The sequence below is a fragment of the Gorilla gorilla genome, chromosome 13, assembly GCF_029281585.2.
Source record: "Gorilla gorilla gorilla isolate KB3781 chromosome 13, NHGRI_mGorGor1-v2.1_pri, whole genome shotgun sequence".
NCBI classification, from domain to species: Eukaryota; Metazoa; Chordata; class Mammalia; order Primates; family Hominidae; genus Gorilla; species Gorilla gorilla.
The window spans coordinates 72,946,346-72,973,869 of NC_073237.2; the positions used below are offsets into that span (position 1 = coordinate 72,946,346).

Consider the following 27,524-nt stretch of genomic DNA (forward strand, 5'->3'; position numbering starts at 1 on the left):
TTATCCCATTTTCCACAAAGAACACCAAACCACAGAAGTAAAACAGGATACTAAGGAGGAAGAGAAAAATCTCATGGACAAATATATAGTAGATGTAAAAATAAATGCTAGAGTGCAGGAGTAGAATTCCTGGTTTGGATACCAGCTGTAGCCCATGCAGCTCTGTCATTAAGTAGTGATGTGGCTCAATGTGAAAAGTGACAGCCTCAAGCTCTCAGTTTAGAGCCATGCCTATAAACACAGGAAGTACTCAATAAATGACACTATTAATAGTCTTTAATGCTATCATGGATGATGATAACAAAAAGAATGGGGTGGCAAGCACCACTGAGCCTTTCCCAAATACAAGTCTATATAATTGCTTACCAGAAATCCCTGGAACCAGGGATATAGTTTGTTACTGAATTTTTTTTTTTTAATTTGAGAAAGGTAAAATGGTGCCTATAATATATACTATGTATCAACCCAAGTGAAGCCTAGGGCAGCTCCCCTAAAGCACACAAATATATATGCATCAAAATATATAAAGAGGGATAAAGGCCATAAATATCACGTCAGAGTTTGCTGTCAGAGTTTCAAAAGCCCTAGAGTTTTCGGAACTCTTTAGATTTCAAAATCGTAGATGGGGGACTACAGACCTGGATTAATTCTCAATAAAATGTTAACTATCCACCAGGCGCGGTGGCTCATGCCTGTAATCCCAGCTCTTTGGGAGGCCAAGGCAGGCAGATCACGAGGTCAGGAGTTCGAGACCAGTCTGGCCAACATAGTGAAACCCCGTCTCTAATAAAAATACAAAAAAATTAGCCGGGTGTGGTGGTGTACACCTGTAATCCCAGCTACTCGGGAGGCTGAGGCAGGAGACTTGGGTGAGCCTGAGAGGTGGAGGTTGCAGTGAGCTGACCTGGGCGACAGTATGATACTCTGTTTCAAAAAAAAAAAAAAAAGTTAACTATCAAATATCCAGTGTTCAGTGAAAAAGAGCAGGGATCATTTCTAATTATATGTGGAGGTTAATTTAGAATTAGGCATTGAAGACCAGGCATGGTGGCTCACGCCTGTGATCCCAGCACTTTGGGAGGCTGAGGCAGGCGGATCACGAGGTCAGGAGATCGAGACCATCCTGGATAGCATGGTGAAACCCCATCTCTACTAAAAATACAATAAATTGGCCAGGCATGGTGGTGGGCGCCTGTAGTCCCAGCTACTTGGGAGGCTGAGGCAGGAGAATGGCGTGAACCCGGGAGGTGGAGCTTGCAGTGAGCCGAGATCGCGCCACTGCACTCCAGCCTGGGCAACAGAGCGAAACTCCGTTTCCAAAAAAAAAAAAAAAAAAAAAGATTTAGGCATTGAAGGGTCATCTGGCTGAGCCCCAACATGAGTCAATTCAAAGAGAGCCAAAAGGCATTAAAATAAAATTGCATTAATATGAACTCTACTAATTAATACAAATGGTGGATTGTTTGAAATTTGCATTTGCTTGCTCAATGAAAAAACATCTATTGGTTCTCAAATAATGCAAGACAAATGTTTTCCTTGCTTAAGAATAAGAACCCTTTATATTTAATTAAACATTTTTATAATTAATTAAAACATAAATTTTAATATTTAATTAGAATTCCCTCTTAGCTAGTGATCAAGGTAGATAACCAAAATTCCTCTAGTTATCAGGCATCTGTTGGCTGATTGAAGTTATATGTTTCTAAAAGTTAGAAAACTAATTTTGTTTTTTAAATAATCACAAATTCACATCTCACTATTGAGATGGTTTCTCCTAGACTCTCTTACATATTGATTTCTCCTACACTTATTTAAATTAGTGATGCTTGAACCCCATATCAAATGAACTCTTTCCTAGAGATAGGGCCACATTAAGATTTCAAAGCTGATTTCTTGTCAAGATTTAAGGGCGAAGAATACACTCACAAAAATTTTAAAATAATCTATGTGTAGGAACCCAAAAATTCCATTAAGTATAATACATTTGCTAATCATATACAAATATGGCCTATAAATGCACTGTGGTGTAAGTAGTACTCATTTCCCCATCAGCTGAGTTTTTAATTTAAATACACTGACAGAATTAGTTCTCAACTATCTCAAGACAACTGTTTTTCTTTATGTGATTTTTCTCTAACCAAATTATTGTAGTTGTGATCCCTCTTGAAGTTATCAAGATATATTTGCCATAACCCAAAGACAAGTGTCATGGAATAGATGGCAACTAACAGTACCAACTGACAGATTCATGAAACAGAATACAGAGCCCAGAAAGCATATCTAGGAATTTAATATACTGTGGAGTCCTAATTAGGGAAAAGGAGTCAGGCTGGTGGGACCAGGGGAAAGCAAAGAGATAAAGCAAATAAGCTAGGAATCAGCCTTTCTTCATGGTCCAGAACATATAAACAAAAAGAAGAAGCAGAAAAGCTATAGGTCTGCTTTTCTTTATGGGCCAGGACATATGGCCCTCCTGCGCAGGTAACTCACATACCTCACAAACTTCCTGCTTACCATCAAACGCCTCCATTTATCAAAACACCTCAGCTGACAGAAGAATGCAAGTTAGCTCCCTGCTATGTTGGTGTTATCCATCAGACTGAGAACCATCCTATAATCTCCAGCAAGCCTTTGTCTCCTTGCAGTCAGCTTCCCGCAAGCTTATTTGCCTGTTGCCTCCTTGCAACACATTTTCCTACATTCTCTACTAAATCTGCCTTTCTTTACCTACAATTGTCTTGGTAAATTCTTGTACTCCCATGCCACTGGCCCAGATAGTCGTGGCTCACCCACAACATATATGACAGGTTGGTGTTTCAAATTCACCAATCTGGCTGTTTTGACTAATAAAATGGTAACAACATAATTGGTATACAACTGAAGAAAGAATGCTAGAATTAAATTTCAGATGAATTAGAGATCTAAACGTAAAAATGTTAAGTAATAAACTATTTTAAGGGAATCAAGAGGATTACATAATCCTGTACCTGGCAGAGCTTATTAAAAACACCAAAAAATTCAAAGACTGTGAAAGAAAAGAGACATACTTGACTTTAAGAAATTAATACATTTTTAAACTATATATTAACATATCATAAAGCCAAAAGATAAATGATGGACTAGGAAAATTATCTGCAGTACTTATGATAAACAAATATTAATCCTTAACATACAAAAATTTAAAAAAAATCAATTAGAAGAAAGTGAGGCTGGCCATGGTGGCTCGTGTCTGTTATCCCAACACTTTGAGATGTTGAGAAGGGAGGATTACCTGAACCCAGGAGTTCCAGACCCAGCCTGGGCAACATAGTGAGACCTTGTCTAGACAAAAAAGATCAAGAAAGTTAGCTAGGTGTGGTGGCATGTGCCTGTTGTCCAAGCTACTTGGGAGGCTGAGGTAGGAGCATTACTTGAGCCCAGGAGGTCAAGGCTATAGCAAGCCAAGATTGTGCCATAGCACTCCAGCCTGGGTGATAAGGTGAAACCTATCTCAAAAAAAAAAAAGAAAGAAAGAAAAGAAAAAGAACAAAAGGCAAGCAATCCAATTGAAAAATATGCAAAATACATAAACATGCAACTGAGAGAAGAAAAAGCAAATAGTCAATGAACATATGAAAAAAGGTTCAATCTCATGAGTAAATCAAGAAAAAGCCAATTAAACACAAATGAGATACCATTTTTACTATTATACATCTAAGATTTTAAAGGGAGAAAAAGGTCTAGAGCTGCTAAGGATACAGGAAAACCTCTCAAGTTGATAATAGTGAGAGTCATATGGTTTGGCTGTGTCCCCACCCAAATCTCATCTTGAATTGTAGTTCCCATAAGCCCCCACATGTCGTGGGAGGGACCCAGTGGCAGTTTAATTGAATCACGAGGTCGGTTACCTCCATGCTGTTCTTGTGATAGTGAGTTCTCATGAGATCTGATGGTTTTATAAGGGGCTTCCCCCTTTGCTTGGCTCTTATTTTTCTCCTTCCTGCTGCCATGTGAAGAAGGACGTGTTTGCCTTCCCTTCTGCTATGATTATAAGTTTCTTGAGGACTTCCCAGCCACGTGGAACTGTAAGTCAATTAAACCTCTTTCCTTTATAAATTACCCAGCCTTGGGCATTTCTCTATAGCAGCATGAGAACGGACTAATACAGAGAGCTACAACAAAATTTTGGAAAATAATCTGACACTGTTAATATTAAAAATAAGCATAGCATAAGGATCAACAATTCTATAGTTTTGAGAAGCTAGTCCATGAAATAAAGAGAATACTATGTAGAGATATACACGTGAGAATAGTTAATGTAGCATTGTTCATGGTAGCAAAAATTGGAAATAGTCTGACCGTCCCTCTATAGGGAACAGTCCCATAGAGGGACAGTCATGTCCCAACCAATCATAGCAAAGAATATCATGCTAATATTAAATGACCGTCCCTCTTGGGGGAACAGTCCCATAGAGGAACAGTCATGTCCCAACCAATCATAGCAAAGAATATCATGTTAATATTAAAAGATTGATATAAATATTGATCTTACTTGACATACTGTTAATAGGAAAAAGAAAATTCCAGAATAATGTATACTATGATTCTATTGCTAACATTGATATAATTACATATTCCATACTTCCATATATTTATTTCCATAAGTATGTATATATGTCTGCATGCAGCTGTGTAAACACAGAATTTGTTAACTTTAGTTACCTTGGGGGAAGGTAGTTGAGGGTGTAAGAGTGCAGGACAATTTACTAAATATTTCTTTATATATTTTGTATCATTTTTCTTAATAAAACAAGCAAGCATTCTTTTTGCAATTTAAAAACAGATAAAGGGAAATGAGAGAATAGTAAAACAAACTATGAGGTTGTCTTTGTTTTATATTGTAAAGAATCTGGATAATATGCTCAAGTTTGTCTAAGTGCACTAATAAACACTAGTGGTTGAGAGTTAACTGAGGCGCCTTCAGCAACTCATTTGTTAAACAGTCAGTTCCTTCTGAACGAAATGCAAGTCATTATCTACCCACACAAGAAAAAACTCTGCAGATGCGTCTCCTATGTCAAGTTCAGAGGCTGTGTTATTATAATCATTTATTCTGTTGGCAAATACTCTTGTAAGATTTAAATTAGACAAACCAAACTTTCCAAGGTCAAAGTGATAAAGGGAATGAAAGCACTAGATGAGTGACTAGGGAGAACTCCTTCCAGAAGAGAGAGTGGACACAGAAGCCTTCCACAGTAGAGAGAGGCCTCACTGGTGATAGGCTGGAGAGCAAGGGTCCCAGGGACTTGGGGATTAAATAGATACAGGTTTTTCTACCCCAAGGGCGGGGCTGTCTACTTCTGACTCATTTCTATGCCTCTCCACAGCTGCCTTCTACCATCCCTCTAGTATACGCAGCCTTACATCAAAGCAACCCACACACCCTTCCTACTCTAAACCTTGGAGGTGGGGTAGAATACGAACTTGCTGAGACTGTTAGTTTACAAAGGCATACCCTTCTATCACTTGCTGAGTTCCCACATGTTCCCCACACAATGGGTAATCTCTCTTTTCCCTTCCCTATCCGACTCCTACCCCTACTCTGAGCTCCTGTTTGTTTAATCGTCCTTGAGAAAGAAGCCCCGGCCCTTAAGTCTCATCCCAGGGGAGCTTGCAGCTCTCACCAGGGCTGTGCCTCACCCAGCTGCTGGACTCCATACCAGTCTATGTGGTGCCTTCTTTGCAGGTAGCAGACCAAAGGATGCTGAACACCACCCTATGCCTCGATGAACATCTTTATTTGGCTTATTAAAGCTGGGACAGCTTCTCCTAGACAAGGTTGTTCTCTAGGAGAAGGTCCAAGGTCAAGCCCTAGACTTTCCCCACCAAGCCTTACCATGACCACACATTTATTGCTTTAACAAGCACTGGAAAGTTACACTTTCCAGCAAAGAGGGGAGAAAACAGTAGTAGGCACCCAATGAAACCACCTTTGCAAAATTATCACAGAAAATTATGACAGCGAAAGAGGTCTGATTTAACCAACCTCCATCTGCCTTTGGCCTTCAAACTGCCCTTAATTATTCCTCGGTTTAGGCCAAGCTAACTTTGGGGGACATTAAGTTTATAGTTTAAATAATAACAGCCCTTCCCCAAAATTCAGCTGCCGTTGTAAAGCTAATGAAAGGCTACCAGGCTAGGATGAGAGGAATTTGAATTCTGCTGAAGTGTAGACATAAACAATTGCCAACCCTCATTCCAGAGATCACAAGACGTACAACTTCCCCCATCAGTCCTACAGATAACATCACTATTGCAGAATCTAAGATTGGCCTTTTAGGATGTCTTTTCAGGTTTTCTGCAAGTCTGATGACTGATGACTCCACCTGGACCTGCCAACCACTCCTGTGGCCCCACTCATAAGTGACTCAGCATGTTTGAGGACCATGTCCCACACCTCTATGATTGCACCCCCAACCAATCAGTAGCAAGCACCCATTGCCTACTACCTCCCCCTTCCCCCAAACTATCCTTGAGAAACCCTAGCTTCTGATTTTGGTAAAGGCTGATTTGAGTAACAGTAAAACTCTGATCTCCTGTTTAGCCAGCTCTACATGTGTAAATAAAACTCTTTCTCTATTGTAGTTCCCCTGCTTTGATAAATTGGCTCTATCTGGGCAGTGGGCAAAGAAGAACCACTGGACAGTCACACTATTGCTTCTGTCTGCCCAGGACCTTTTCTCTTTTGTTAACTCACCCCTCTCTCCGACCACAAGGATGGGCATGTGATTCAAGCTGCACTAACCATAGTATTTCACCCTTACTTCCCCTGGTGACAGGTAAAGGGAATAGCCTGTGTCCCTACAGGCATCAGTCAGTGTCCTGAGCTTGAAGAGAGAAGCCCTTTTCTCTGATGATGAGACTTTGCTATGTGCATCTAGAGCTGCTGACAGTCCCTGTGCTCAGAAGGGGAGAATAAGGCCAACCCAGAGGGCAGCAGGATGTGATATTGTGAAGTATGTGTGGTCTTTGTCCCATTTTCTGGCAAAAGCTCCTAAAACCCATGGACTCTCCAGAGGGATAAGACTGTCTTATCTCTCTGAAGATAAGATGACTGATGACTGTTGGCTGGGGGCCCCTAAATAGCTTCAGGACTGGGACTGGTCACTGGAAAGATCAGGGCATTATTAGAGGCTTGGGACTTTCAGCCTCACCCCCCAACCTCGGGAGAAGGCAGGCAGGCTGAAGCTTGAATTAATCATCAATTGCCAAAGATGTAATCAGTCATGCCTATGTAATGAAGCCTCCATAAAACCCCCAAAGAGCAGGATTTGGGGAGCTTCGGGATAGCCGAACACATAGAGGCTCCTGGTGATGCTGCATGGGTGGAGGCTCATAGGAGCTCACACCCCTTCTCACATGCCTTGCCCTGTGCATCTCTTCCATGTGGCTGTTCATCCACATCCTTTGTAGCGTCCTTTATAATAAATGGGTAAAGGTAAGTGTTTCAGTTCTACGAGCCATTGTAGCAAATTAATTGAACCCAAGGAAGCGGTCATGGGAACCCCAATTTATGCCCAGTGGGTCAGAAGTTCCAGAAGCCCAGACTTTTGACTGGAACCTGAAGTAGGAGGTGGTCTCGCAGGACTGTGTCCTTAAGTTGAGGGATCTGCTGCTAACTCAGGCTAGATGAATAGGGTTGTGCAGCTCCCAGCTGGTGTCTGCTGGAGAAGGGTTTGATTGGTGTGCAGGGAAACACCTCCACGCATCTGGTGTGTCAGAGGTGTTGTGGTGTCTAAGAGGTAGAAGAGAGTTCACAGTTTTGTAATATGAGCTAGTGAAACCCTCCCATTAAAAGAAAATTCTTTAAATGAGAATCAGTGGGTTTTCTGTCTTTAAAACCAGAGTTTTAACTTTAACTTTTGCATTTAACTACTGCAAAAGTTACTGTTTATTGAGCCTTCAATGTGCCAGGAATTGTACTATATTCTTTAAACACATGGTCTCATTTTGATTTTATGTTCCATGATAATTCTATTCTTTCCTTAATTTTGTAAGTGAGGAGACTGAGGCTCAGAGGGGACAATTTGCCTAAGGTCACACGAGGTCAGAGTAAGAGCCTCAATTCAAACTCGGTTCTGGTGGACCCCAAAGCCTCCAGCCACTACTTCTGTAACTGAGTTGGTTCCTGTATGTGCTAGGACAACTTCTTTTAGGGAAGAAAATCAACTGGTCCTCTTAAGAAATGGATACTCGAAGAAGTTCTTTAAGCAGTACTGCTTAAGGATGACAACAAATCCCGCTGTGGCAGTTCTTCTGAGTACAACTCTGTCTTCCTTAACATGCTCACTCCTCCTCCATTCTCCACTTCTTTTTTTTTTTTTTTTTTTTTGGAGAAGAAGTCTTGCTCTGTCGCCCAGGCTGGAATGCATTGGAGCAATCTTGGCTAACTGCAACCTCCGCCTCCCGGGTTCAAGCAATTCTCCTGCCTCAGCCTCCTGAGTAGCTGGGATTATAGGTGCAGGCCACCACGATGGCTAATTTTTGAATTTTTTTAGTAGAGACGGGGTTTCACCATCTTGGCTGGGCTGGTTTCAAACTCCCGACCTCATGATCCACCCATCTCGGCCTCCCAAAGTGCTGAGATTACAGGCGTGAGCCACCGTGCCCGGCCCACTTCTCTTATACTAGGAATTCTGGTCAAAGGTCAGACATTTTCTGTCACCAAGAAGGCCTTCTTTCCCTAACAGAGTAAGAATGAATACTGATATTTGAGGCAGTAGATAAATAAGCTTTGGGAAGAAAAGATAGTTCAAATGCAAAATCCTTTATTTTTTCAACCAAATGTTGAGGTCCTATCATGTTTGCAAATCAAGCCAGGTTCTCAGAATACAAAGCTGAAGACAAGGTCCCTGCCTGCTAAGACCCTCAGATTGTCTGGAGGAGACTGGCTGGAAAGACAACCAGGCCAGCTAATGGGATGCAGTTATGACCAGAGGAGAGGCACCAAATTCTGAGCGGGACATCTTTAGAGAAAATGTGGATTAGTAACTGCTATGGCTGAGGGTGGAGGAAAGATTGGGGAGTGACCATTAGTGGGTTTTGGGGGTAATAAAATGTTTTAAAATTAGATTATGGAGATGGTGGCACAGGTCTGTAAACACACTAAAAACCACTGGACTGTATAATTTGAAAAGGTGAACTTTATGGCACATAAATGATATCTCCATAAAACTTTCAGAAGCAATTTGACTTGGAGCGTCAGTGGAGGCTTCTTAAATCTGGATGACTGAACTGCATTAGAGGAGGTGAGTGGGTCCAGCTTGGTGAAGAAGTGGGGAAAGGCATTTCAGGTGGATGGAATAGTGGCATGCAACAAGGCACAGACATGGGAAAGAGCTGCAGAACGAAACACCATACATCGTAGGAGCTGCCCAGGGTTCAGTACAGTGGGTGCAGAGGTATGTGCCGAGTGGAGGGAGGTGAACCTAGAATTAATACGAGTGAGGCGGAGCAGGGACCCCTCTTAAGGGCTTGCCACCCACTCCCGACCTCCGTAAGCAAGGAAATAAAGGAAAATCTTGAGTTCCTTCAAGGGACATTCTAGGCACCTAGGTAGCCCTGAGAAGAAAATGAGCAACCTAATAGTAAGAAGGTAATAACGGCTCAAAACAACAGCCAAAGAAGTTAGGATCACAAGACGTCGGTTCCATGTAGAAACTAAAGATTACACTGTAACATATGCCACTGAGTTGTTTTTCAGAAATCCGGCCTCCCACCAAGTGGAAAATGCCATCAGCTGGTACAAAGACCTCAGATAAGGGCAAAACTGAGGGCTGAACTCTGACTGCAGTTCTTTGTTCTAAATTTCTTCCTAAGGGTCCTGGAGAAAGTCAGTCCCAAAGTGCAGACGTTAACATTCCTTTCTTCTCACCCCCAAGTTTTCAGACAAAGCCTTGCTTCCTTAACCAACTGCAAATCAGAGAATCTTTGAATCCATCTATGACCTGTAAGCCCCTCACTTCAAGGTATTCTGTCTTTTTCAGCCAAACCACTGTATAACCTCCATGTACTGATTTGTAGTTTTGCCTGTAACTTCTGATTTTCTGAAATTTACTCCTTCCTTTAAAAACCCTTGCGTGTAACCGTTAGAGAGGTGAGGTCTTAAGTGTGAGCTTCCCAGCTGTCCTTGCTTGGCACCCTGCAAATAAATGCCCTCCTTTCTCTTGCTGCAAAACCTCAATGCAGATGTTTGACTTTACTGCGTCAGGTGAGCAGACCCCAGTTTGGTTTGTAACACAAGGATCAGAAGTCAGTACCCTCATTTGCCAAGCAGGAAAGTACCACTTTAACTGGAAATGTATGGAGAGCCACAGAAGGATTTTAAGAAGGGAACAGAGCATGACAGATTTGCGTTTCAGTGTGAAAGGGCAGACTGGAAATGATTTAGATTCAAGATCAGAATCGCTTTCTGATCTTGAAATAGTAAGAAAATATATATATTATTTCCATGAAATAATAAGAAAAATATATATTGGGTTCTGCTCCCAGTTCCTGACATAGAACTCCTAAAACGCTTTGTCATTTCTGAAGTGATGGGGTGCCAGAAGCATCTTTCGTCTCAGTATTTGCTCTGACCCTGGTTCCTGACACAGCATTCCTACATCCCTTAGAATTTCCCGGGTGATAGGAGCATCTTTTTGTTCTAATGAGATGACACTTGGTGGGCTTCTGGGTGGGCTTCCGTGTTGAAGAACACATCCATGTGTCAGGAGGGTGGTGCATTCCAACACCAAAGACACAGAAGCTCCTATGCTCAGGACCCTTCTCGACCCCTAGGTACCTCTTCATCTGTATTCTTTGTCATATCTTCTATTATATATTAGTAATAAACCAATAAGTGTAAATGTTTCCCTGAGTTCTGTGAGCTGTTCTAGCAAATTACTGAACCAGAAGAGAGGGTCATGGGAACCTCTGATTTATAGCCAGTTTATCAGAAGCACAGGTGACAACCCAGACTTGTGATTGGCATGGAAGTTGGGGCAGTCTTGTGAGACCAAGCCAATGAGGCTTGCACCCATTCCAGGTAAACAGTGTCTGAATTTAATTGAATTACAGAACACTCAATTGTTGTAGCAGAGAATTGCTTCGTGTGGGAAAAAAACACCCCATACATTTGGTGGCCAGAAGTACAGAGGAGAGGAGAAAATTAGTTTTCCTATGCATAGTCAGTATCTCCCTGTCAGGGCCACAGCTTGCAGGGCCTGAAATCCAGTTCACAATCCCAGCCAAGATGCATTTACAAAGTCAGTTTTTGCGGTGGGGCACTGTGAACTGAAGGAAAGAGTCCCTCATTTGCACAAGAGTCCATGGGCTAGTCTTGATTGCTATGTTCTGGGTAAGACAAAAGGAGGTACTGAACTAAGGCAGTCGCAGTGGGAGCAGAGAGAAGGTGACATGCTCACATTTGCCTTGTTGAGTTTGAGGCGCTTGTATGAAAACCAAGAGAGCTGTATGCCATTCCTTGGAAGGTATCCTTATGTGTCTAGAAATCAATGAAAGGTCAGGCTTACAAATATAATTGGGAAGTTGCTAATGCAAACCTAAAGGATCGTTTGTGGGAATGTGGACTGGGATTGAGCCTCTGTAGCAAAAGGCATGGGAATTCACTGTTATTTATTGAACCAGACTAGGAGACAAGTATAAAGATTAAGGAAAGAAATGATTAATGTTCAACAGAAGGCTCCTGCTGTATCAATTTGCCAAGCTTTTTGGCTCAACATATTAGCCCACCTAAATCTAGACCCGTAACATACGCATAACGCACAAGAAGTTGAACTTCCTTTTTGCCTCACAAATAGCCTCATCTAATGCACTCTGCTAAGCAGTCTGGATGTAAACAGCTGTTCTTTGCAAGAATGCTAGACGCTCTTCACTGACAGATGGCAGAAGTTCCCTAGGGGACACAGACACACACACACACACACACACACACACACACACACACACACACACACACACAGAAATCTTAGTAGGGTCAATAACATTGATATTCATCAATGAAGTTACTGAAATTTAGAGTCAGTGAAAGGCCTGGAATTAAAAGCATACTTAAGTTAGTGTGTCTTCTAGGCTTAATGCCAGCACAGATATTATTATTTTGCATACTTGCTATGAACAAAAACACTTTCCATTTTATATTTCACTTTTAAGAGTCAGAGATAATTTGCAACAGTTAAATCCTTAAATGCTTGTCCTATATACTTCAGATTTCCTTCTGCCCTTGTCACAAGAAATAGAAGGCCTTTAAATTTGTATCTTCTTGGGAAATGTACCAGGCAAATCCATACTGCAATATGGCAGAACAGCTCTGTTTGGTTTGTTTAAATCAATATATTTGGTAAAAAACTCTCACCGAAAATACTACTAGAAATTCTTACTGATCCCTCCAACCTCCAGTCAAAATGAATAACTAAATAGATTTGGTTAGACAGTTATTGTGATAGAAAAGAAAGGATAGGGCTATTTAGATTACATTCTTTGCCAAAGTCTAAGTCAGAAAACTAGTGGTGGTTTGGAAGCAGTGGATTTTGTTCCTATCAAATTTAAGTGTGGAGAACTATCAAATTTGGATCTCAGGAAAAGCCATGACATCATTTAGGAGCATCCACTGAAATTTCTTCTCCCCAAGAGAGATAGATTAGTTAGGCTCTTCATAGACTCATATAACTCTAAAATTAAAATGAAAGAAAAATCAAATATCAGGATTTAGATGGGCCTTAAAAGCTATTTAGTTCAACGACTGACTCAATTCCTTTTTTTTTTTTTTTTTTTTTTTTGAGACGGAGTCGCACTCTGTTGCGCAGGCTGGAGTGCAGTGGCGCGATCTCAGCTCACTGCAAACTCCGCCTCCTGGGTTCACGCCATTCTCCTGCCTCAGCCTCCCAAGTAGCTGGGACTACAGGTGCCCGCCACCACACCTGGCTAATTTTTTGTATTTTTAGTAGAGATGGGGTTTCACCGTGTTAGCCAGGATGGTCGCGATCTCCTGACCTCGTGATCCGCCTGCCTCGGCCTCCCAAAGTGCTGGGATTACAGGCGTGAGCCACCACGCCCAGCAACTCACTCAATTTAAATGCCTTACACCTCACTCTTGCAGGCAGTTACAAAGCCAGAGATTGAACACTTCTACAGATGGGAAGCTCATGACCACATGAGATGTTCATTCCATCTTTGGATAGGATATTAGAAAGTTTTTTTTCCTTATATGGAAGTAAAATTTTCTCCTTAACCTTTTTTCTATAAGCTTTCAGTCTCCTAAATAGAAGGTTAATAATAACAGCGAATATTTCAGCACTTATAATACAGCAGGCAATGCTCTGAGCATATCACAGGGATTAATTTATCAATTCCTCAAAATAATCATTTTGGACAGGTTAATAATGGTATTAATATCATTCCCCAATCTACAGGTATGGAAGACTGGGGTGCAGAGAAGTTAAGCAAGACTACATGCTTTAAAAATATTTGATCCAGCAGTTGGTTAGGGATACTGACTCCAGAGCCCAAGTTCTACACTTGAATAACCCAAAGATTGGGTAGTGCAATCCTTGAGAGCGTTTGAAAAGAGCCATTGGGCTCCCCTCTGATAATTCTAATAGAAAAAGAAAACTACTGCTTTTAACATCATCTATGAATGGGATATTTAAACTATGTATTAACTCTAAAGAAAGTATTACTTTTTCAAAGATACACTGTTTTGTTTTTGTTTGGAGACAGGGTCTTGCTCTGTCACCTAGGCTAGAGTGCAGTGGTGTGATCACAACTTACTAGAGTCTCCACCTCCTGGGCTCAATGGATCCTTCTGCCTCAGCCCCTTGAGTAGCTAGGACCACAGGCAAGAGCCACCATGCCTGGCTAATTTTTGTATTTTTTGTGGAAATGGAGTCTCATTATGTTGCCCAGGTTGGTCTCAAACTTCTAGATTCAAGTGAGTCCTGCTTCAACCTCCCAAAGTACTGGGATTACAAGTGTGAGCCACTGTGCCCTCCAAAAACATGTTTTTAAGAATATTTATTACTAAAGGATGCAATTTATATGAAACTTACAATATGACATTAGAACTGAGAGCCATCTGCTTATGTAGGCCTGCGTTTTCTACTGCAACAAAATTTTTAAAAAGCTCCTGTTCTCTGTCAGGAGTAATAAGGAACCTTGTGAAACAGATGACCTGTGGGTTCTCCATTCTGGATCAATGTTACAACACCTGAGGGTGCATTTTGAAAAACGACCCCCAGGCCTGCCAGTGCTCACCTCTCCCCTGAGATTCTGGTCCAGATAATCAGGAATAGGGCCACGCTTCAGTAGTTTTTAAAATTTGCCTAAGTGCCAGCACTTTGGGAGGCCGAGGCGGGCAGATCACGAGGTCAGGAGATCGCGACCATCCTGGCTAACATGGTGAAACCCCGTCTATACTAAAAGAAATATAAAAAAATTAGCTGGGCGTGGTGGCGGGCGCCTGTAGTCCCAGCTACTCAGGAGGCTGAGGCAGGAGAATGGCGTGAACCCAGGAGGCGGAGCTTGCAGTGAGCTGAGATCGAGCCACTGCACTCCAGCCTGGGCGACTGAGCGAGACTCTGTCTCAGAAAAAAAAAAAAAAAAAAAGTTGCCTAAGTGATTCCACCATACAGGCAGGGCTGAGAACCACGGATCTAGTGACTAGACATGGTTCAGATTGCAAACCTGTAAAAGGCCACATGGCTAGTAGGAGGCAAAAGATGAGACTGAGACTGGAACTCAGGTTTTATGACTTAATAATCTGGAATTTTTTCCAATGCGTGTTATTGTCAGCATCTCTTCTTTACACCTAGTCCCTTAAAAATAAAAAAAATAGTCCTTTGCAGTGAGAAGGATGCACATGTGAGTGAACATAGAGAAAAGCTAGTTTTAAGGCTGCTTCAGGTTTGAACTACTCAGAACCTGCTAATTTGTGGGAGTGGGGGTGGGGTGGGGAAGCAGAATAACAGGTCTATCTCTGCTGTGTTAGGACTTCCCCTCTGATTTTGCCGTCTGACACATAAATTAGTATGTCCCAGGACAGCCCAACCTCACTAACTTAACAGAAACATTCTGTCATGTCTTAGGTCCTAATGAATCATCTATCCATGAACTTCCCTTTTTATATGGGCACGCATGAACATCATTTTCTAAGGAGTGCCTTCGGGTGGTTCTTACCTTAATTCAACTCCTTGCTGAGTTTTACCGGCCAAACACTTCCTGTCTTTCTTTTGAATGCTTGTGGAGCTATGGTGGCAGTTTGTACACTTGCTTTGCATTTGACCGGTTAGGTAGGACGTTTCCTAAGTCCATCACCTTAGCTCTTAAAATTTCATTAAAACTTTATATCCTTCCGGCCAGGCATGGTGGCTCACGTCTGTAAACCCAGCACTTTGGGAGGCCAAGGCAGGTAGATCACGAGGTCAAGAGATGGAGACCATCCTGGCCAATATGGTGAAACCCTGTCTCTACTAAAAAATACAAAAATTAGCTGGGCATGGTGGCACACTGCTGTAGTCCCAGCTACTTGGGAGGCTGAGGCAGGAGAATCGCTTGAACCCGGGAGGTGGAGGCTGCAGTGAGCCGAGATTGTGGCACTGCACTCCAGCCTGGTGACAGAGTGAGACTCGGTCTCAAAAAAAAAAAAAAAAAAAAAAACCCTAAAAAAACAAAAACAAAAACAAAAAAACTTTTTATGGTTCCTTATCACTCTTTTTAATATCATTACTAATTTATCTTTTTTATTCATTCGATGACTAAACAGATACTTACTGGAGGACTTCTGTATTCCCAAACCCTGATTTATTTTTCTTTAAGGCACTTTCTCAAAACATGAAATCACACTGTATATTTAATTGTTTATGTGTTCGCTATTCGTCTCCCCTGCCCCCAGCACAGCAACAGGGACTTTATCATGTTCACACCATATCCTTGATACCTAAAGCACTGGCTCATTCACGGTAGATGGATACTTACTGAATGAGTGAAGAAATAAATAAATGAGTAAACGAATGAAAAAAAGATAAACCGATGGAGAGAGAGAATGAGGGAGGGAGGAATGGATGGCTGGATGGGTGGTTAAGTGAACACCATGTGCCACTCTGGGGATATAAAAAAAAATACTCAGCTTCCTGCCCTAAAGAATTTGTGGCTAAGCATTCAAGAAGCTACACTGTCTAGCGGGGGTGTGGACAAAGAACACTGGGAGGAGAGCGCAGGAATCTAGAAGCCTGCCTTGAGGAGTCAGGGAAGGCATTCAAGGGGCAAGAAGGGGTCTTATTAAAATGCAGATTCTGATTCAGATACCTCGGGGAGAATCTGGATTTCTCACAAGCTTCCAGGTAACGCTCAATCTGCTGCTGACCATACTTTGTTTTTGTTTCTGTTTTGAGTCAGGGTCTCACTTTGTCATCCCAGGCTGGAGTGCAGTGACGCAATCTTGGCTCACTGCAGGTCGACTTCCCTAGTTCAAACGATTGTCTCACTTCAGCCCGCCAAGTAGCTGAGACCACAGGTGCATGCCACCACGCCCTGGTAAATTTTTGCATTTTTAGTAGAGACAAGGTTTTGCCATGTTGTCCAGGCTGATCTTGAACTCCTGAGCTTAAGTGATCCACCTGCCTTGGCCTCCCAAAGTGCTGGGACTATAGGCGTGAGCCACCGCGCCTCGCCAGGGGATCATACTTTGAGGAGCGAAACTTTCAAATAATTTCCTGGTGGTCCTTCCCTTTCACCTCCTACCAACCACCAGCTTTGGCTACTAAGAAAGTGAAAGTAGATGAAAAATACTTAAAATTAACAAACCTCAGCTCTTCACAGAGCCATTTTGATGAATATCTGAAAATCCCCCAACTAATGAGAGGTCATGTAAGTGCATATGTCAAAAGGAACTGCTTTTTTAAGATAAAAAATTACTCTTGATTTAATGTATTCCACATTTATCAGTGACTTACCCTAACGTCTCTTCTAATCTGCATGAAAACGTCTCTGTATATCCTGGATCACTCACGGCACCCAGGAACTGTGAAGCTGGCCTAAACTAGTCCCTGCCAGCTCTCCTCTTTGAATTGGTAAACCCCTGGGAGCTGCCTGTATGGCTCACTGGCCAGATGGCGCTGCTTCCCCATTCTTCCCAGAGTTGCATGGCTGTCGCAACTAGGAACCAGCGCTGGCTTTCCATCCTAACATTTGAATGCTTCCTCCATCAGAACAGCTGCATTCTCTTTGCCAATACATGTGTTTTTCAAAATCTCATTAGACGTCTAACATTTTCAGCCAGATTGTGTCCTGAAGGCACTGTGGCCTCCCAGGAGGATTCCCTGAGTCTGGAAAAGGTACTAGGATGAGGAAAAGGCAGGTTATTAAAAAGTGGGAAACAGAGGACTTGCTTCAAGTCTGCAAACATTTGTCATGGAAGCAAAATGGATGTTTCACACCAAGTGTGAGAAAGCCTCCACCACCAGGGACAGGGGGGTGCCTTGATGCTTGATGCTGTTCCCCCACCCACCCTGCCCGTGCCCTGCCCCCCCGTGATACTTAAACTGCAGTATTTGCAGCATTTTGGGGGGGCTGGAATAGCCAATGCAAGCAAAGTGTTTAATCAGTATTAATCTCCCAGAATATCACTGTTACCACCTATCAATCTGCATAAATTCTACTGCAAAACTTTAGGAAGAAATGCTATTCAGAGCAAATGATGCATCAAATTCAAACAGGCCATCAAGACTGCTAATGGATTTTAATAGCAGCTATTACAGCATAATAGTATTTTCCCAACAGCTGTTTGTTGATACAATTCTGCGTTTACAGGACCTTTATATCCAATCCCAGGAGATGGCTCACCATCCATTTATAATCATTTGGTTCCACCTACAAACAAATGCTACTTTATTTGCATTTGGAGATTGTGAATGGTCTGTAGATTTGACCTACTCCCACCTCATTCAATGAAACCAGCAGCGAATATTACAAGCTAGAATAATTAGTTAATATTTAGATGTACTAACTACTGCCAGAAAAATACTGTCAACTGGCAAACTCAAAGAGAAGCTTTTTTTGATTGCTTGGCTGCATTCTGAGTCATGTTAGTTTTGAAAACTGCTTTTTACTCGTATGTAAATGAGTAAAGGGTCTAAACTAGGATTCAGACTGAAATTTCAGAAACTAAAGCATCTATAAACCATTCTAAGTTTTTCTGCTTGAGATGACTAATATTAGAGAATGCCAATAAATCACTGCCAGAGTGAAGGGCTCAATTGGTAATAATTGCGATAATAACTGAAGTGAGGAAGAATTTATTAATGAAGCCCAAAGCTTTGTTTCTTGTGGAATGGTCAAGAGATTACAACAGGCCAGGCATGGTGGCTCATACCTGTAACCCTAGCACTTTGGGAAGTGGAGGCAGGGAATCACTTGAGCCCAGGAGTTCAAGACCAGCCTGGGTAACATGGAGAAATCCCATCTCTACAAAAATTAGCTGTACATGGTGGCATGCATCTATAGTTCCAGTGACTCAGGAAGCTGAGGCAGGAGGATCACCTGAGCCCCCACCCAAAAAAAGAGAGATTAGAATAGATCCCAAAAGTCTTAGTGCAGTTTTAAGCTTTAATGACTTCAGAAATATGCATACTAAAAACTTACATAAAACATCATTTGAAAGTTTGTTTTCATTCCTTTTATACTGATTTAGTTCTGTGAATTAAAAAATTTTTTAAATAATAATTTTTTCTTTTAGTTAACCTTTGCTATCTTCAGTCAGGAGACTATAACAAAATAGAAAGTTCAAAATACATTATTCAAAACTTATAAAACTAATAGAGTAAAAGAGATGAAAATAACTAAACTTCCAAAAGCAGTGTTTTGTAAGTTTTTAGTATTTTTATATCTGACACTATTAACACGTAAAACTGCACTGAGGCTTTTGGGACAAACTGTGTAGAACTTAAATAAATGCAAACTTGGTGAAACTAAGAAGTAGTGCTGAAGTCACCCTCCTGTCCAACCATGGGTGGTATGGTTCTTAAAGGAATCTGCATGCATAACTCCTAGTATTTTCAGTCCAGGAGGTGCTGAGGGGTTTCCTTGCTTAGTGCTGCAGAGAGTTGCAGGAGAATCAAGTGGGAATAACAATGATAGGAAATAATTGCTCTGTTGAATCAGGGTGCCTGGTTGTTATATCTTTAAAAAAAAAATTTTTTTTTTTTTTTTTTTGAGACAGAGTCTCACTGTCAGTTAGGATGGAGTGCAGCACCATGATACTAGCTCACTGCAGTCTCAAGCCTCAAGGGCTGCTCCCGCCTCAGCCTCCTGAGTAGCTGGGACTACAGGCAAGCACCACAATGCCCAGATGAATCACGGTGTTTGGAAAGGATGCAGGCATTTTATACCCCACAGAACTTTACAATCCATACAAGCATTTCTCTCTACATTATCACATTTAACCCTCAACACAATCTGGATAGGTGGATAAGAAGGCTGAAACCACAGGAAATTTTTGTGATAGGTCCAGGAAAAAAAAATTACGGGTAGCAAATGGCTGTGAATTTAAAGTCAAAGCTTCTGATCCTTTTCTATTCCATGATCACCCTTGACCAGGGGAACTGGTCCAGGCAACGTAGTCTAGGAGGGGCTCAGGGGGTTCAGACAGGAGCAGATCAGAAAGTGGCAAATAGGGACAAGAACCTAAGGTCTGCTCTGCTCCAGTGCAAAGCAGGTGTTTGCTGGAGAAGCAGACTTCATACTGGAAGAAACAAGCCCCTTTTAGCTGGTGGCCACTGAGCTGACAGGGTTACAGTCCCCTCAAGGTAGAGTGTTCAGCCACAGAAGCCTTGCCTGCTCACCTCCCTGTCTGGGTCTCCCTCCCTGGAGACCACCATTTGAGGTGTAATGGAAATAGTGCATTTGATGCCTGCCTCTGTCACAGAGTTTTTGTGTGACTGTGAACTCATACTTACCTCTGATACAAACAGGAAGCAGGGAGATACTGGGTAGAAGAGGGCAGTTCCCTCACCCCACCCTCAATCCTGGAAACCCGTATCCCTAAATGGGAATAAGCATTCCTGTTTTCACACCCAAATGTTGCCTTTTGGCCCACCATGCCCTGCTATCCTGTACCCATACAGACCCCAAACCCCAGGCTCCATGAGCAGATGAGCAGAAGAGCAGAGGAACAGCAGAAGAGCAGTGTGGCAGAGAAGGAGAGAAGAAAAGGAGTGTTTGAACATCGAGAGGACTTTGGCTGGGGTCATTTGGAAAGGAGAGTGGCTGAACTCCAGGGGAAGATCATCTTCCCACTCCATTCCCTTTCCAGCTCCCCATCCATCCTGCTGAAAGCCATCTTCGTCTGGCAATAAAATCCCCCACATTTACCATCTTTCAATTTATCCACGTGGCCTGATTCTTCCTGGATGCTGGACAAGAACCCAGGTACCAAGAGGGCACTGAGCTGGTTAACACTTAAGCCATCTGTGGACTGCAGAGTTAAAAGAGCACTGTAGCATGCCCACTGGGGCTTTGGGAGTCACAGACACCCAGCCCTAGATGCTACCATGGGGCCGGAGCCCAAAAGCACTCGCCCTGGCTCCTGCACCTGCCCATCTGCGTGCTCCTCCTCCCATAAGGGGTTTGAGCACACAGCTGCCAAACAGATGAGCCACACCCAGTCACACGTCCTGCGAGGGCAGTCAGGGAATTCTCCAGTTTCACTTCCTTTGTACACTAACATAATAATAGTTATCCCCTGCAATTTAAATAAATTAGTTTAAAAAGCTGGTGCACTTGGCAAAGAGCTTGTCCATTGGATCTAATCTGGCTCCTTGGTGTAGAAACAGGGCTGCCTTCCTCTTCCCTGGGTATCTGGCAGTTGGGGTCTGTTGATGGTACTGCAACCTGAGCACCCGGCACACAGCAGGCACTCCGTATATGTTTCTGAATGAATGGATGGATATCAAAACCATACTCACACTTTCTCCATCACACACCAGCTACTTCCCTGGTACCCTTATTTCCATTACTGATGCTATAGGATATTATTTCTATCATTTTCTTTTCCTCATCACCTAGGGCAGATATTTTGGAGTCACCCTTGATATCACTGCTCCCCCATATCAGTACCAAAGATTCTTCTCTTTTTCTCTTATCTACTGTTTCCCTTCTTACTTTAATAATTCCAGGTCACATGCTTATGACTTGTATCCAAAACCATTAGAATAACCTCACTGCTCTTCCTGACATCTGTTTACCCTGCATTAGTCCACACTACATGCTGCATCCAGATTAATCATCCTAACTATGACCATGATTTTAGCCAAAAGCCCCCCAAAAGTAACAGGTATCACAGTATTCCACATCACAGCCACGTCCTACCTCTCCACCCTCATCTTCTATATGTCCTTCTAGACTCGCTCTACTTCAACCAAGCCGAAAACCCTGGCTCTCTACATGCATCTTAGATTTACTACATTCATGCCTAGCAAGAAACCTGTACATGTCCAGACTCGGGCCGGGCGCGGTGACCTGTAATCCCAGCACTTTGGGAGGTGGAGGTGGGTGGATCACTTGAGGCCAGAAATTCGAGAACAGCCTGGCCAACACTGCGAAACTCCATCTCTATTAAAAATACAAAAATTAGCTGGGTGCGGTGGCCCATGCTGTAGTCCCAGCTACTTGGGAGGCTGACGCACGAGAATTGCTTGAACCCAGGAGGCAGAGGTTGCGGTGAGCCGAGATCACACCACTGCACTCCAGCCTGGGTGACAGACTGAGACTCTGTCTCAAAAAAAAAAAAAAAAAAAAAAAAGACTCAACAGAGGTTTGCTGAATTTAATCCAACAAAATTTAATAGAATTGCTTGAATCTTTATGCTGAAAAATGAATCTGAATTAGAAGCCTCATTTGGGGAGTTTAAATCTACCTCATGCCTTTCTTTCTCCTCCACCATTGGTCCTGTCTTCTGTGAGATTGCTGCCCCATCTTTTTTTTTCTTGAGTCATAATACACAAACTGGTCAGAAGTGGAACACACCATCAAGGAAGGGGTGATGCATCTGTGAGGAACAGTCACCTATATTTGTGTAAGTCAGACAATTCTCATTTGATAAAATGGTGTCAACAAAAATTAATCATCTATATACCTCAAGTCTATGTTTAGGGGCTTTTAATCCCCAAATAACAAAAGACTTAGTCAATTTAATTTGTAAGAATTCTACTTTTGTAGACCTGAACTGGATACAATTTTATCTCTGGACATCAAAGCCTGGGGTCAAATGATTGCTTTTCTCTTTTGCTGGGAGTTTTTGTTGTCATGTTTTATACTTTAGACATTTTACTTTTGGTCACTAGGTGGCTCTGAATTTCCATTAGAAAGTGAAAGTCTTTAGAAAACACTGGAAAACACACACAATTTTCACCAAATAATTTTAAAATACTTCATTCAACAATGATTGACTTGAGAATATTAATCAAAGTTTATCAAAAGACCCATAAACTCCAAATAGCACTCTGTCAATCTATCTTATGTAGATTTTGAGATAGATTATTTATAGCTTTATATGAAATTATAGCTTTTGCATTGGTTATAGGTACAATTTTTAAATGATTCATAAACTCTGTTCCAAATAATGCCACTCTGGAGCTGTATTGTATTATGTATCATGTATGGTCAAACAACTGGGTCCATCACATTTAAAAGACAACTTCAAAATACTGTCATATAACTTTAATGGCTTTAAAGTCTTTCCTAAGTGTACTTTAGCAGCCTCCAATGCATCTGGTGCCAACTCTGAAATCATTTTTAAGGTTAGTAATTTTAAACAAAAAGAATGGTTAGAACAAGGACCTTTAGCCAATTTGGAAGTCACCAACAGTTTCCTTCTGTTGTTGGAAAAAGTGATTTCTTTGCCCTGAGTTCTACATCAACCATTAAATGCGCTGCATTTGACTCCTGTAAAGATTTAACTTTTTTCCAAATCTTTAATGACAATACTCTCTGTTATTTCATCAAAAAGTGTGTTAACATAGGAAGAAGTGATCCAAAGTCATTTCCGGATAACCTATTAATAAGGGAGGCAGGAATGGCGGTTGCAGAAATGTACGCAGAGAGAGCAACTACGATGGGAATAATCCAGATGGCGGTCTGCTTGGCTCGAACTTTCTGGAAGAGGCCCATCTTTAAAATGCTTAATACCACTTTTTACTATAGATTCCACACATGTTCATTTCTTAACAAACTCTGAGAGAGGTGGTGAGATACTCTTGCAGTAATTTTACCCCCAGCCCCCTGGACCATCCTTTTCAAACTCTCCAAACTCTCCACATTTCTTTTTACATGTTCAAAATGCAGGCAGTGTAGAATGACTGTCTGTGGCTCCTCCAGTCCTAGCTCTTGTATGGAGGTGGAGGTCCCTACATACACGACCACATGAGATTGAGCTCCAGAGCCAGGCCCTTCGCCACGAGCATGGCTGTGGACACGTAAGGAGCCTCAGTGGCTCCACAGCTTGGCAATCTTAATCCAAACAACCCAGGTAAAACGCTTTTAGTTGGACTCAAGATAAATCCCAGGCAGAGCAATCCTCAAAAGAAACCAGCAAACTGGATATTCGGTTTCTGATTTACAATTTTTTAAAAACAGATAAAATAGCTTCCTTCACTCCCCACTGTGTCTTCGGCTCCAACCTCGTTGAATGGTTGCCATTTCTGAGACACATCCACTACCACACACCTGCACTCCTCCCACCTCGTGCACCATCTCCCCTTCTAGCTCCATCTGGCAATGTGTACTTTTCCTCAAGTCCTGTGTCAAACGATGTGAAGACTGAGGTCTTCTTCTGGTCGGGGCAGTATTATAGCATCATGACAAAAAGCCCAGGTGCTGCCTGCAGTGGAAGTCAAGTCAATTACTGGTCATGAGATCTTGAGCAAGTTACTTAATTTCAGTTGCCACATCCATAAAATGGGATCATAGCAGGAGTACTGGTGTCACAGAGTTACGTGAGGTTTAAATAAGTTACCTTAAAGGACTTAGTACAGTACCTGGTATACTATGTGGCTTAAGTATTAATAGGCTTTGCAGTAAGTGTAGTCATCTAAGTGAGCCATAACAAGCATAGGTGTGCTTCTGGGAGTGCTCACCCCAAGTCTGAATTAGATGCAACTACTCTCTACTCTCCTGGAGAAAACATACTCGTAATACCACTTCAAACACAAGCTGGTGGTGTACTTGCCCAGTTCTACCAATGAACTGGGACGACACAAAAGTAATGAACAGATGAAGTTTCATATCCCCCATCCCCAAGAGAGGATCTGGTGTCGTCTATTTAGCTTCCTTGCCTCTCCTGTGCTCTCTGAGGACTGAGAGATTAAAAGCCACGTTGGTGGATACTGCAGAAGAGCAGGTGGGGAGGAGAATGGTATGGCAGTGATAGGAAGTGCTGGGAGGCCCAATATGGAGAAGGAGAGGGGTAGTGGGGAAGAGGGAGTGGGATAAAGGGCATGGGGAAGCATGGGGAAGAGGGAGCTTTCTTCTGTGTTTAGACAGTGAGAGATGCCCATGAGTCAATAAATAAAAGAGGAAAGGAAATTTAATGAGTTGCCATGGACTAAGCACTTCGATTGAGTTACACTGTCTGAAAGATATTAGTAAAGATGGGAACTCACATTTGGACAAGACTTCACTAGAGGAGCACCTTCAGAATTGACCTGTGGATCTCAACTTCGTTAGGGTTAAAAGATTATTTGTTGGGCAAGGGTAGGACCAATAACCTCATTCACAATGCATTCAATGATTCGTTGATTCACAGAGCAAATACTTCTGAACAACTCCTGTGTTTCTGGCACTGTTCTAGGCACCAGTGATATAGGAGCCAACAAGACAGACATGTCACTGCTCTCATGGAGCTGCATTTCAGTGCATGGAGGCAGACAACAAATAAATAAATAAATAAGATAATTTTTAATAGCAACGTGTCAACATAGTGTGACGGGAAGGAGCATGATAAGACATAAGGAAGGTTTAAACTGGGAAATCTGAGAAATGGTATGGTTGTATGTGGGTTGGCATTCTTGCATGATGGGAGTGGCCACCTCCTTTCATATTCTGAAGTCAGAGTATTCCAGACAGAAGAAATAGCAAGTGCCGAGAAGCTGGCATCAGAAAAACAGAGGGGAGATTTGTGTGGCTGCAGCCGAGGGAGACCAGGAAGATCCACATGGTGGGAAGGACCTGATGATACAGAGGTCTGTAGGCCATGGGAATGGGTTTGGAATTTTATTCAAAGAGCTATGGGAAGTGACTAGAAGGTTTAAAGTTGGGGAAGAGGTTTTGTGTTTGTGTTATATTTGTGTTTTATACAAATTACTCTGGTTGCTATGTTGATAGGACAGCAGAAGGGTAGGAGCAGGGAGACCAGTTAAGTTATTGCAATGGTTAAGGTGAGAGGTGGTGGCTGGGCCTAGGCCTTTTTGGAGTGAACAAGCTATTTGCTTGGCTTCCATGATCCTTCTCCCTCCACTGGAATGTAAGGTACTTGATATTAGAGATTTTTGTCTGTTTCATCACTACTGTAACCCCAATGTCTACAACAGACTCTGGCACATAGAAGACACTTGTTTAATGTTGCTAACTATACTGAGAGAGAAGAATGATGCAGAGCAGATTTGGAGAAAAAGTCAAAGGTTCTGTTTAGCACATGTTAAATTTGAGATACCCATTAGATATTTAAATGGAGATATCAAACAGGCAAGTTAGAGATATACGTTTTGAGTTCAGTAGTAGATGTACATTTGTTGGGGACGTGGCATTAACATATAACCACTTAGAGTGGACATGCAGTTAGAGAAAAGTCAATGAGCTGGAACCAAGCTGGGAATTCCAACATGTAGAAGTTAAACACAAGAGGAGGAGCCAGCAAAGGAAACAGAAACAGAGCTTCCAGCAGGTGGGGGGCATTTGGAAGAAAATGATGCCATAGAAGCCAAGATGAAATAGACATCAAGGAGAAGGAAGTAGTCAATTGTTTTGAATGCTATGAATAAAGATAAGAATAGGTAAATAGTCCTTATATTTGATAACAGAGGTCACTAGTGATCTTGACGAGGGTTTTCAATAGAATGGTGGGATTATATACCTCCCTGGATTCAACTGAGGTAAGGAAGGCATACAGAATAGAGACAGGCACTATAAACAGCTCTCATAATTGCATTCTAGCAATTAAAACACTGTCTGATGGGGAGGTGGCTCAATCTTTCTTGCATAACTGAATGAATGAGTAAACTATCCATCTATCCATCCATCCCTCCATCCATCCTTCCCTCCATCCATCCATGGGGTTTGAGCCTTCAAATGTAGAAGGCACAGCCTTATCTAGTGAGAAGACATTTGGATTAGGAGTTAAGAGACAGAATCATACATCCACAGTCACTGTTTAGCTTTCTGAACTTGGCCAAACCACTGCTTTTCTGGGACTCACTTTCCTTATCTATGAAATGGAGAGGTTAGGTTAGATAACCTCTAAGATCCAGCTTTAAAATTCTGAAGGCCTAACCTTTAGAAATATCTCGTTAGAGGCCAGACGCGGTGGCTCATGCCTATAATCCCAGTACTTTGGGAGGCCAAGGCAGGCTGATCACGAGGTCAAGAGATTGAGACCATCCTGGCCAACATGATGAAACCCCGTCTCTACTAAAAATACAAAAAAAATAGCCACGCGTGGTGGCAGGCACCTGTAGTTCCAGCTACTTGGGAGGCTGAGGCAGGAGAATCGCTTGAACCTGGGAGGCGGAGGTTGCAGTGAGTCAAGATTGCACCACTGCACTCCAGCCTGGGTGACAGAGCAAGACTCTGCCTCAAAAAAAAAAAAAAAAAAAAAAAAAAACTCTTTAGAAATATACCAATGTAAATGCAATATCATTTTTGATTTTTACAAACTAGCTTCAAGCGGAAAAGACAAAAGCTTCAGGGGATACCATATGTTCACTCCCCAGGCAAAGCCTATCTGTGTGGGATTAATGACAGCATTGAGTGGGTGGCTGTGTGCCTTGTGGGAGAATATGTTACTAATGGTCACTGGAAGAAAAGGAGTCAGCTTTCTCTTTTCTTATGTCTTTAAGGATGCTTAACCCTCCCTTATTTAAAATAAAACACATATTAGGTTCTGCATCTGAACCAACATTAACACTCCATTTCTTTCTGCTAAATTAACTTTCTTGGACAACTGGATCATGTTCATGGACAGTGCCTCTCCCATCCACTTTTTCTGGGAATCTTGCTTTCCTTCCATGTTTTGGTCCCTACATACCTCCCTCATTTCATCCTGCGCCACTTCCCCCCAATCACAGAGCTCCAATCACACTCGCCTTCTTCAAATACGTCAATTTTGCTCCTGCTTTAGGGCCTTAGGATTTGCCATTTCTTCAGCCTGAAATGTACAATCCCCAGATTTTTTCATGTGTAGCTTCTTATCACATAGGGAGTCCAAACATCACTTTGTCTGT

General features: G+C 42.2%; 1 protein-coding gene and 1 long non-coding RNA gene across 10 annotated transcripts in view; one reads left to right on the forward strand and one right to left on the reverse strand.

The window, feature by feature from the left end:
• The window catches only part of PRUNE2 (prune homolog 2 with BCH domain), a 292,041-nt gene that overhangs the window by 126,565 nt on the left and 137,952 nt on the right, over positions 1 to 27,524 (reverse strand). The gene's annotated exons all lie outside the window — the stretch shown is intronic.
• The window catches only part of LOC109028369 (uncharacterized), a 32,161-nt gene continuing 20,860 nt past the window's right edge, over positions 16,224 to 27,524 (forward strand). Inside the window, exon 1 of the long non-coding RNA XR_008668552.2 lies at positions 16,224 to 16,376. This is a non-coding gene — a long non-coding RNA (uncharacterized lncRNA). The remainder of the gene's footprint in view (positions 16,377 to 27,524) is intronic.